The sequence below is a fragment of the Podarcis liolepis genome (assembly GCF_965112155.1).
Source record: "Podarcis liolepis genome assembly, chromosome: 7".
Lineage (NCBI taxonomy): Eukaryota > Metazoa > Chordata > Lepidosauria > Squamata > Lacertidae > Podarcis > Podarcis liolepis.
In genome coordinates, this window is record NC_139561.1 from 94131986 (window position 1) to 94143216 (window position 11231).

Below are 11231 nucleotides of genomic sequence, written 5' to 3' on the forward strand. Positions count from 1 at the left end.
CCTTGGTCGCACTGGTTGATGATCTCCGGCGGGCTAGGGACAAAGGTGAGAGCTGTTTCCTAGTTCTGCTGGATCTCTCAGCGGCGTTTGATACCATCGACCATAACATCCTTCTGGACCGTCTTGAGGGGCTGGGAGCTGGGGGCACTGTCACACAGTGGTTCCGCTCCTTCCTCCTGGGCCGTGTTCAGAAAATGGTGGTGGGGGATGAGTGTTCAGACCCCTGGACTCTCACTTGTGGGGTGCCTCAGGGTTCTGTCCTCTCCCCCATGCTTTTCAACATTTACATGCAGCCGCTAGGAGAGATCATCAGGAGGTTTGGGCTGGGTGTTCATCAGTATGCGGATGATACCCTGCTCTATCTCTCTTTCAAATCAGAACCAGTGAAGGTCCTGTGTGAGTGTCTGGAGGCGGTGGAGGATGGATGGTGGCTAACAGATTGAGATTGAAATCCTGACAAGACAGAAGTACTGTTTTGGGGGGACAGGAGGCGGGCCAGTGTAGAGGACTCCATGGTCCTCAATGGGGCAACTGTGCCCCTGAAGGACCGGGTGCGCAGCCTGGGAGTCATTTTGGACTCACAGCTGTCCATGGAGGCACAGGTCAAATCTGTGTCCAGGGCAGCTGTTTACCAGGATGAGACCCTATCTGCCTGCAGACTGCCTCGCCAGAGTGGTGCATGCTCTGGTTATCTCCTGCTTGGACTACTACAATGTGCTCTATGTGGGACTACCTTTGAAGGTGACCCGGAAACTACAACTAATCCAGAATGTGGTAGCCAGACTGGTGACTGGGAGCGGCCACCGAGACCATATAACACCAGTCTTGAAAGGCCTACAATGGCTCCCAGTACGTTTCCGAGTACAATTCAGAGTGTTTGTGCTGACCTTGAAAGCCCTAAATGGCCTCATCCCAGTGTTCCTGAAGGAGCGTCTCCACCCCCATCATTCTACCCGGACACTGAGGTCCAGTGCCGAGGGCCTTCTGGCTGAGGGCCTTCTCAGTGGTAGAACACCCTCCCAGCAGATGTCAAAGAGAACAAGAACTACCAGACTTTTAGAAGACATCTCAAGGCAGCCCTGTTTAGGGAAGCTTTAAATATTTGATGTATTACAGTATTTTAATATATATATTTTTTGAAGCCACCCAGAGAGGCTGGGGAGGCCGAGTCAGATGGGCGGGGGTATAAATAAAAAAATATTATTATTACACCCAAAGACACCCCATGTGGTTTAGCAGACAGACTAAGAGCCCCGGAGCTGGAGGAGGGAGACCTGGGCCTAGTTCCCCCCATGGCTAGGAGCTTTGGAGGGAGGTGGGGAAGATGGGGAGTGAGAGGAGCTGGTTCTGGGTGGAAACATCCACTCTGAGGAAAAGATCACCAGCTAGAGAAAGGAGTCTCTGAGCTTAGTGGGAAGGACAGTGTGTGGTGTCCTGGGAGAGGAAATCAGGCCAGGAATGAACTGGGAGGCTGAGCCAGGAGAAGGAGGAGCTGGAAAGAGACCGGCTGCTGAGCTCTCATCCCAGTCAGGAGGGGAGAGATCCTTCTAGAAAGAGAAGACTCCCAAACCAGAGATCCCTTGGGTCTTTGGCTTGGAGTACCTTGGGAGTAGGGTAACTGGCAGAAAGTGCCACCTTGTTAAGAGCCAAAGTATTACGTGTGAAACAACTGAGAAAACCTTGAAAGGAAATAACATTGTAAACTGAAATATTCTAAGTTTTATCCACTCATGTCATAAACTTCCTTGTTAAATAAAATTGTTAATGTTTATTTGAACAAATCTTGCCTGAGACTCCCAATTAGTAAGTTTTACCACACGCGAAGGATAGATCGTGAAGCTGAGGCTCCAAGACTTTGGCCACCTCATGAGAAGAGAAGACTCATGGAAAAGACCCTGATGTTGGGAAAGATGGAGGGCACAAGGAGAAGGGGACGGCAGAGGACGAGATGGTGGGACAGTGTTCTCGAAGCTACCAGCATGAGTTTGACCAAACTGCGGGAGGCAGTGGAAGACAGGAGGGCCTGGCATGCTCTGGTCCAGGGGGTCACGAAGAGGCGGACACGACTAAATGGCTAAATGACGACGACCTCACGCGAGTCCCCCACAAGATAATCTGAGGTAGTTGGAGGGCATTTGTGGGAATTGTGTTCTGTGAGGTGGGTGCACTATATTTAGGAGAGAGAACGGGTCCAAGGGTGCCAGGGGGGGGGGAAGAGCCCTTGCGTTGTCGCATATTAATTGGGGGCAGAGGTGGGATAGGAAGTTAAATCCCACACAGATCCTATTTAGTTTTGAGCGGACTGGCAGACTTAAAGATGCATGAGGAAAACTGGATGCTGCACTTACGCCCACAGATATGTGGGATTTTGAGTGAAATATACTCAGATCTCAGAGAGGATGAAACCTCTGATTCCCTCACATTTAAGGAGAGAGTGAAAGTGCGCTTTGGACTGACTGCAGAACAAAGCCAAAAAGCCTTTCGTGAAATTAAAAGGAAACCAGGAGAGACTTAGGCCCAACTGGGTAGCCGAATTGACCAAGCTCTGGACAGATGGGAGGAAAGTTAGATGAGCTCAAACAGCTGATCAGTTGAGAGCAATGTTTCCAAGAGGTTCCTGCTCATTTAGGCTGAAAACAGTAACTGAAGTCTCTACCTTGGGAGATGAAATCAAAGGAGACTCAGGGGGAGCAGTAATACTCTGTCCCTTCCAGAAAAAGTAATAATTGGAAACCCTGGGAGGAAGTGGGGTCTCAAAACGACAACCCTGAAGGCCGGGCCCAAGGGTGCCGGGGGGGAAAAGAGCCGTGATACGAAGTAAAAACCCACACAGAAACGTACCCAGAGACACAGAACAACCAGTTTAATAAGGGAGTGAAGTACTTTGATTAAAAAGAGAAAAGATTCCTGTCAGAAAATGACCAGCAAGCGCCAAGCCAAAGAGACTCAGGATGACCCAGCTGCTGCGTCTGAGGAGAATCCTAATATATTGAATTAGAGATGATGAGGCTAAGATTGGAATTGTCTAAGGTTGAAGCAGAGAAAGAAAGAGAAGAGGCCAGAATGGCAGCTGCCCTTCATCTAGCAGAGATACAGGGAGAGAGAGAGAGAGAGAGAGAGAGAGAGAGAGAGAGAGAGAGAGATGAGCCCAGGAAGAAAGAGAGAGGGAGACCAAGATGGCCCATGAAAAAGAGATGCTTCCTTTAAAAATGGAGGAGATTCAGGCGAGGGCAGAACTGCCGCAAGCAATGTTGGGGGTGGAGATTTTGCCTCAGCAAATGTAAAGTATGTAAAAGCTGGTGGTGTGCAGGCCTAATGGTCAAAGCTTCAAAATGCCAGTTTTCAAAATGAGGCAAGTCAAATATTTGGGTCCCAAGGGGTGGAAATATACAACCTGATTGGAGCAAGGTAAAGGTCCTTCAAGAGGGGCCTGGACCCTCCACAGAAAGAGAAAGAAGAGCTTTTCTGGGGGGAGTGGGATATTGTCCTCCATTTATTCCTCCTTTTAGCCCCCATGCTGCTCCTTGACATGACTGAGAGAAGAAAGACCAGCCAGACAAGAGCATTTGGAGGGACCAGTGCCAGGCAGCGTTGGGACATTGAAAAACAGCCCTAGATCCGGGGTCAGCAAGCTTTTCCAGCCGGGGGCCGGTCCACCGTCCCTCAGACCTTGTGGGGGGCCGGACTATATTTGGGGGGGGGGGGAATGAGCAAATTCCTATGCCCCACAAATAACCCAGAGATGCAATTTAAGTAAAAGGACACATTCTACTCATGTAAAAACACGCTGATTCCTGGACTGTCCGGGGGCCAGATTGAGAAGGCGATTGGGCCACATCCGGCCCCCGGGCCTTAGGTTGCCTCCCCTGGCCTAGATGGACCTTGGGGTCCCTTCCAACTTTAGGATTCTGCTCTTCATTTTGGAAGGCGGACAAGGAGCAAGAGCAACCTGCCGTCACAGAAGGAAGAGGACGGAGTCTTCATCTCCTTGGTTGCCCTTCTCTGGGAGGGTGGGCAGATTGTGAGGAGCAAAAACGAGGACGCGATGATGACTCTCACTTTCAATACTCCTACTATATGTAGGCTAGAGAAGCTCTGAGATGTTTTGCTGGGGGGAGGGCAGGAGAAGAGAAGAGGAACGCAAGTCTTCCACCCCCAGTTATGTCTCCTCCAGAACGTCTGGCCAGAGACATTTTGACCAAAAAATCCACCTGGACAGAAATTTTACCCCTGAGAAAGAGGACGTGTCCTGGGAAAAGAGGACGCATGGCAACCCTTCTTCTCTGGCGTCCCTCGTAGCCGAGAAAGATTGTCTCCCCTAAACACGGTTTCAACCATGAGGCCCTCAGTGACCGTGGGGGCCAATTCTGGATCCAGGCGTCCTTCCTTGCCTGGTTGAAGGAGCTGTGAAGACACGCTGATTCCAGAGGATGAGGAGCGTCAAGCACACCGTTTAATCCACACGCGTCTGGCAACCCAAGTCTAAGCCCAATTCTAAGACTGACTGAATGCAGGAATTTTGGGGGTATAAGAATGGCAGCGTGTTCAGAACACACAATGTCACCCGAGGGGAATAAAAGGCTTCCTAGGAAAACCCCCTTGGCTGCTCCTGTGTTGCTTCCAAGGCGACTTCACCAAGAACATACATTTATGGCTGAAATACAGACACAAAGCAGCAGATGGGACAACGCAGAATGGCCCCCCCAGCCATGTCTGGCAATGTCTCCCCCCTCCAGCCCCCCCGGGACCCCCTCTTGCTGGGACAGGGCTCTCTGCCCCCCAGCCCCCCAGGGGCCCCCAAGAAAGACTCGCCCCCCCCGGGGAAAAGACACCCCGGACCCCCCCATCTGGCCCCCCCAAGACCCCCCCTTTTCCCCGCCCAGACGCCCCTTCGCAGCCCCAGGCAGAGAGACAGGCTCCTCCTCCCGGACACGGGTTCCCCCTTCACACGCACAGGCGCCCAGTCCCGGGTTCTGGGTCCTGCTTCCTCCCTCCCCCACCCCTCGGAAGGGGCAGCTCTGCGCCTGCGCGACGCCCGGGCTCCTCCGCCGGGAGAGAGAAGGGTTAAGGGGCGCCGAGCTGGCTTCCTAGAGAGGACAGGAAAGGAAGGCGGGCCGCTCCTCCTCCTCTCCCCCCCCTCTGACGTCCCTTCCGGCCTCGCCTTCGCCTGCCGGGCTCTGGTGGGTCTCCTCTCGGGGGAAGCCTGGGGAACTCCCTGCCCCGGGAGGCGGGAAGGGGAGGGAAGAGAGGCTGGGGGGTCCGGGAGGGAGCCAGAGGGACCTCAGGCCCTGGCCAGGGAGGTGGGACTGGAAGAGAGCGAGGAGGGAGAAGGACATTCGGAGGGACACGATTGTGAGGGAGAAGGATATTAAGAGGGACATTATGAGGGAGAAGTATATTAAGAGGGACATGATTTTGAGGGAGAAGGATATTAAGAGGGACATTATGAGGGAGAAGTATATTAAGAGGGACATTATTATGAGGGAGAAGGATATTAAGAGGGACATTATGAGGGAGAAGTATATTAAGAGGGACATTATTATGAGGGAGAAGGATATTAAGAGGGACATTATGAGGGAGAAGTATATTAAGAGGGACATTATTATGAGGGAGAAGGATATTAAGACGGACATTATTATGAGGGAGAAGGATATTAAGAGGGACATTATGAGGGAGAAGTATATTAAGAGGGACATTATTATGAGGGAGAAGGATATTAAGAGGGACATTATTATGAGGGAGAAGGATATTAAGAGGGACATGATTGTGAGGGAGAAGGATATTAAGACGGACATTATTATGAGGGAGAAGGATATTAAGAGGGACATTTTATGAGGGAGAAGAATATTAAGAGGGACATGATTATGAGGGAGAAGGATATTAAGAGGGACATTATTATGAGGGAGAAGGACATTAAGAGGGACATTATTATGAGGGAGAAGTATATTAAGAGGGACATTATTATGAGGGAGAAGGATATTAAGAGGGACATGATTATGAGGGAGAAGTATATTAAGAGGGACATGAGGGAGAAGTATATTAAGAGGGACATTATTATGAGGGAGAAGTATATTAAGAGGGACATAATTGTGAGGGAGAAGTATATTAAGAGGGAAACACCACAAAGCTTCCCTTCTCTCTCTATTACTAAATCTCCTTATGTCGGCCACTTCCCCTCCCTAATTCTTTATTTGACGGAAAGTCCAGTTTCCGAGGCGTCTTCCAGGGCAGTTCCACCCAGAGGGCCTTGCCACCGTCCCCTTGGATCCAGAGCAGGAAGTCCCCAAGGGACGGTGGCTGGAGCTAGACATGGGCCCTGCTGCTCACCAAGCCACCCAAGCAGATATGGCTGGGTTGGGGCGAAGCTCTGGACTATGCAGTGGGGTGGGGAGGGACCCCCACTGTTGCCCTGGCTCCAGATTACACTCACTTGTCACTCACAGTTATGACTTCTCCCTCCCCCTTTTCCCCCCATACAGCTTCGAGTTTGAGCTGTGGTGCAATCCAGCCCTGGTTCCTAGCAAGACTCAGCCACGCTTCTTCAGGAAACATTCTCCTCCTCTTCATCTTACAACAGAATAGTGTGTTTGATTCATACGATTTTCTGCACCTTCCATTAGAACTTGGCAGAGGACCAAGGGGCTCCTTCCGATCTCCTGGAGACTTCGGGAGAGCCCAGATGGATGAGCAAGACTCAGCTGGCCCTGAAGCAGGAAGAGGCCATGCCATGGAAACGGGGAACAGTGGGGGATTCTGGGAAAACTCCGTGCAGAAGATCCTGGGGGAGGAGGACACCCCTTGCTCAGAGGTGCAGAGCCAGCAGCTCAGGCAGTTCTGCTTCCAGGAGGCCAAAGGACCCCGAGAGGTTTGCAGCCAACTCTACCACCTTTGCCATCAATGGCTGAAGCCAGAAAGGCACACGAAAGCTGAGATGCTGGACCTGGTGATCTTGGAGCAGTTCCTGGCTGTCCTTCCCCTGGAGATGGAGAACTGGGTGAGGGAATGCGGAGCGGAGACCAGTTCCCAGGCGGTGGCCCTGGCCGAAGGTTTCCTCCTGAGTCAGGCAGAGGAGAGGAAGCAGGCAGAGCAGCAGGTGAGAGAGACTTTCTTCTGGATACTCCCAAGGGGCTCCAAAGAGGAGGGAGAGTATTCCCAAATCATTTCCTAATGGCCCATCCTTTTTTGGAAAGCATCTAGGAACAGATCGTCTCCTTCTCCTTCTTCCTCTTCTTCTTCTTATTATTAATGACACTCATGTGGCTGGGTGCCTTCCAGCACATATAAAAGCATAAGAAGACATCAGGTGTCTTCTAAAAGTTATGCATTTTCTTATCTCCTTCTCACCTGATGGGAGGGCATTCCCCAGGGTGGGGGCCACTGTGGAGAAGGTCTTCTGCCTGGTTCCCTGTAACTTCACTTGTCACAGTGAGGGAATCAGCAGAAGACCCTCGGAACTGGACCTCAGTTCATGGAGACGCTCCTTTGGGTATACTGGGCCTTTGAGGCCCTTTAGGGCTTTGAATTGTGCTGGGAAACGTTCTGGGAGCCAGTGAAGATCCTTGAGGACCAATGTTTCATGGTCCTGGCAGCCAACCCCAGACACCAGTCTAGCAGAAGCAGGAAGCAGCTTTCACCTCTGTCCCCCGAAAGCGCTTGCCTCTGCCATTCCTTCTCTAACCCTTCTCCCCATTCTCTGTTTTGAATCCTTGTTGCTCTTTCAGAGGAAGGATCTTTTGGCAGAAATGGGTCTTGATTCTTCTGAGGCAGAGAAGACTCCGTTGGACGCCAGAGTGAGGCCTCTGGGTAAGGAGGAAGGAGTGTTTTCTCCCCCGTTTTGTCACATTCTCTTGGTTTTGAAACTAATCTGTGATTTCTTTACATCTTTTGGGGGAAGACACCTGGAGCTCGGGGGGGAGAGATGTATTTTTGCACAACTATTATATGAAATGGGTACAAATGTACAAATGTACTCAGCAGGGGAGACGTTTATGAGAGTAATTTGATTAGTTTACGATTACAGTCCAATAATAGCCTCCCTATAACAATGTGAAATTACAATACAATTACTAATACCAATCTTATTCAAAATTATATGATATAGGTGGCCCCCCGCATGCTAAAACCGATGGTTTGATGATTTTCTTGATTTCTGCATTCCAAAATCCTATTAATTTCAATTACACTCCTGTCAAGATAACAATCCTTTATATAACAACTGCAGTATTAATGACTTCCATTCGTATGGAAACATCAAAAAATATATAAAACTACAAGTGAGGCACTCCAGCGATATCCTTACTCTTCCTGTGTGTGGCAATATTTCTGTTCGTGATATTTCTTCCTGTCCTGTTCTATCTTTTCCTGGTTGTTGCTGTTCTCCATTATTCCTTGGGCGGAGCTAATATCCCATTGTGGTTTCAGAAATTCTCCATTGCTCTGTCCTGTGCTTCGTTGTTTGGCAACTTTAACAGCAGCTGCAAAAATCACACTGTCCTAATAAATAATCAGTTTTTGCCATTTTTCTTCTACACCTGGGAAAGAGAGGGATCTGTCAGAATTGCAAATGACTCAGTAATGAACCTTATCAGCTCCTGCACAACTTTCAGATTCCTTACATCCCTCTGTGTGGCCGAAGATAAATGCGCATTTATCCGATTAAGTTCCACGTCCTTTTAGCATTAATCAGTTCAGTCTGTATATAATAAAGGATGGGGAAGAGTCACCTCCAATTTTCCATCGCAAACATTTTGCAAAATAGAGCTTCCCTCCCTTTTTCCTTTTTGTTTTTTACACACACAGTTCTATTTGAAGTTATATTTCATATCTGCAGTCCAGTTTCATCCCTGCTCACCTGTACATAGATATTTTCAACTAGTATTCAATCGCAGGCTACCAATTCATTAGTGTAGAAAAGAAAACTTTATATAAAGAAGCCATAGGCTCCCCTCCCCCCACTCACTGTCTTTTGCACCAAATGAAGTCTACTCTCAAATTCAAACCTTAAAGACCTTGCAGCTGGTACAGTTCCGCAGTTTATGATCTGATCTCTTCCAGCAACGCCTGTACATTAGTCCAAATTGAGCTCTAATTGGCAGGAGAACCTCTGCTTCTTAATGGCAGCGAAGGAGGGTTTTCGGCAGGCGAAGGGCTTTTGCACTCAGCGCCTCCCTGCCTCCCTCAATCCATGCCGGAGCCAGGTACTGAGACGAACTGGGAGTCAAGCCCGTTCCCCCCGGTCCCTGGGGGAACTTGCAAGGAAAATTACCCTCAGTCATCCTTGTTTTTCCTTCTCCAACGATCTCCCGCTGCCTCCATTAAAGCAGAGCGGAACCGGAAGCTAGCAGGGGAGACTTGGACGAAGCCCCATCTGTACGTAGAGATGCACTGTTTCACCTCTGAGAGAAGCAGGCGCTCACGGTTTCCACTTACCTTGGTCTCTCCCAGGTGACGGAATGATGCCACCAAGACCTGCTTCTTCATCTTTTCATGGTGGTGGAGGGGAGGCAGCAGCTGTGGACCCAGATCAGGTAGGGGGAAGGAGCCTTGTGGGGAAGGACTGCTTGGATGCAGACTGGCTGGATGGAGAGGAATGGTGGGAGGAGCCAGAGAAGAGGGAGCCGACGGGGAGGAGGAGGAGGAGGAGGAGGGGTCTGAAGCTGGAGAGGGAAGAGGGCTCAGGGAGCAGAGGGAGTCTGTGGCAGAGAGCAGCCCAGACTCCGAGGCAGAAGCTGCAGCAGGAGAGAGGGATGAGGAAGGCAGAGAAGGGTCTGGCCGCTGTAGAAAACAACAGAGCCAAGTGAATGTTCTCTAAGAGGACAGCCTTTTTCCTTTTCTGTTAGGGTCCAGTGTGCTTTGAAGATGTGGCTGTCCATTTCACAGACGAGGAGTGGGCGTTGCTGGATCCTGACCAGAGAGCTCTCCATAAGGAAGTCATGGAGGAGAATCGTGGGATCTTGGACTCTCTCGGTAAGGCTCCCTATTGGATCATCCTATCTGTTTTGTAATTCAAGACATCTCTCTATGTGACGAACCTCTGATATTTGGATGGGGCTCAACAGCGCCACCCACAGCACCTGGGATGTTAACACTCCCACAGCAAACCTTGGAGGGATGGCTATTGATTGTTTTCCCTGTGAATATTCTTCCTCCAGTTCTGTGGTTTAAAACCATGATCAGACTGTCTGAACTGCCCAGGCCTTCTTAAATGTAGGATTCAGAGTGATTTTAGGTGTTGAAGTAGCTTCAGTCAAGTTTCCTGCTTTTGTTCTTGCTTCTGTCTCTCTCTGGTTGACGAAAGAGTCGCTTGGCATTGGAGATGGCACAGATTCCACGACTGAACCAAACAAACTCCATCCCAAAACAGAGCCAGGCTTTTTGAATTTCAGGCAGTGAACCCTGTAGTAACAATAATTATAATTTTATTATTTTTACCTTGCCTGACTGGGTTGCCCCAGCCACTCTGGGCAACTTCCAACAAATATAATAAAACATCAAACATTAAAAACTTCCCAATACAGAGGTGCCTTCAGAAGTCCTCTAAAAGTTGCATATTTATTTCCTTGACATCTGATGGGAGGGCGTTCCACAGGGTGGGTGCCCCGACCGAGAAGGCCCCCTGCCTCGTCCCCTGTAACTTCTCACAAAAATGTAACATTTAAATACAGTGGTACTTCGGGTTAAGAACTTAATTCGTTCCGTAGGTCCGTTCTTAACCTGAAACTGTTCTTAACCTTAAGCACCACTTTAGCTCATGGGGCCTCCTGCTGCCGCTGCGCTGCCAGAGCACGATTTCTGTTCTTATCCTGAAGCAAAGTTCGTAACCTGAGGTGCTATTTTTAGGTTAGCGGAGCCTGTAACCTGAAGCGTATGTAACCTGAGGTACCAGTGTAAGGAAACTTAAGTAATAATAATAATAATAATAATAATACTGATATGACAAGTTTCTTCTGCATTCTGTGATGTTGAGAATATAAGAAAACATCCAAATTGGTTTAAGGTGATGCACATCATCATTCAATTTTTAGCCACTAAAGAAATTTAAATTTGGCAGCTGCTACACACATTTGTTCAATATACAAAATGTGTTTTTCAGCACACAGAAGTTCATTTCCCTACCACAAGGTAGCTGACTATGACCAAGTCAGTCCAGAGTCAATGTTCCCAAATATTTATCAAGCTCTTACAATTTGTTTAGATTTATTACTGCATATTGAACAATGTAGCATATTAAA

At 49.2% G+C, this 11231-nt stretch overlaps 1 long non-coding RNA gene across 1 annotated transcript in view; it reads left to right on the plus strand.

The window, feature by feature from the left end:
• The window catches only part of LOC310712954, a 29720-nt gene that overhangs the window by 6225 nt on the left and 12264 nt on the right, over positions 1-11231 (plus strand). The gene's annotated exons all lie outside the window — the stretch shown is intronic.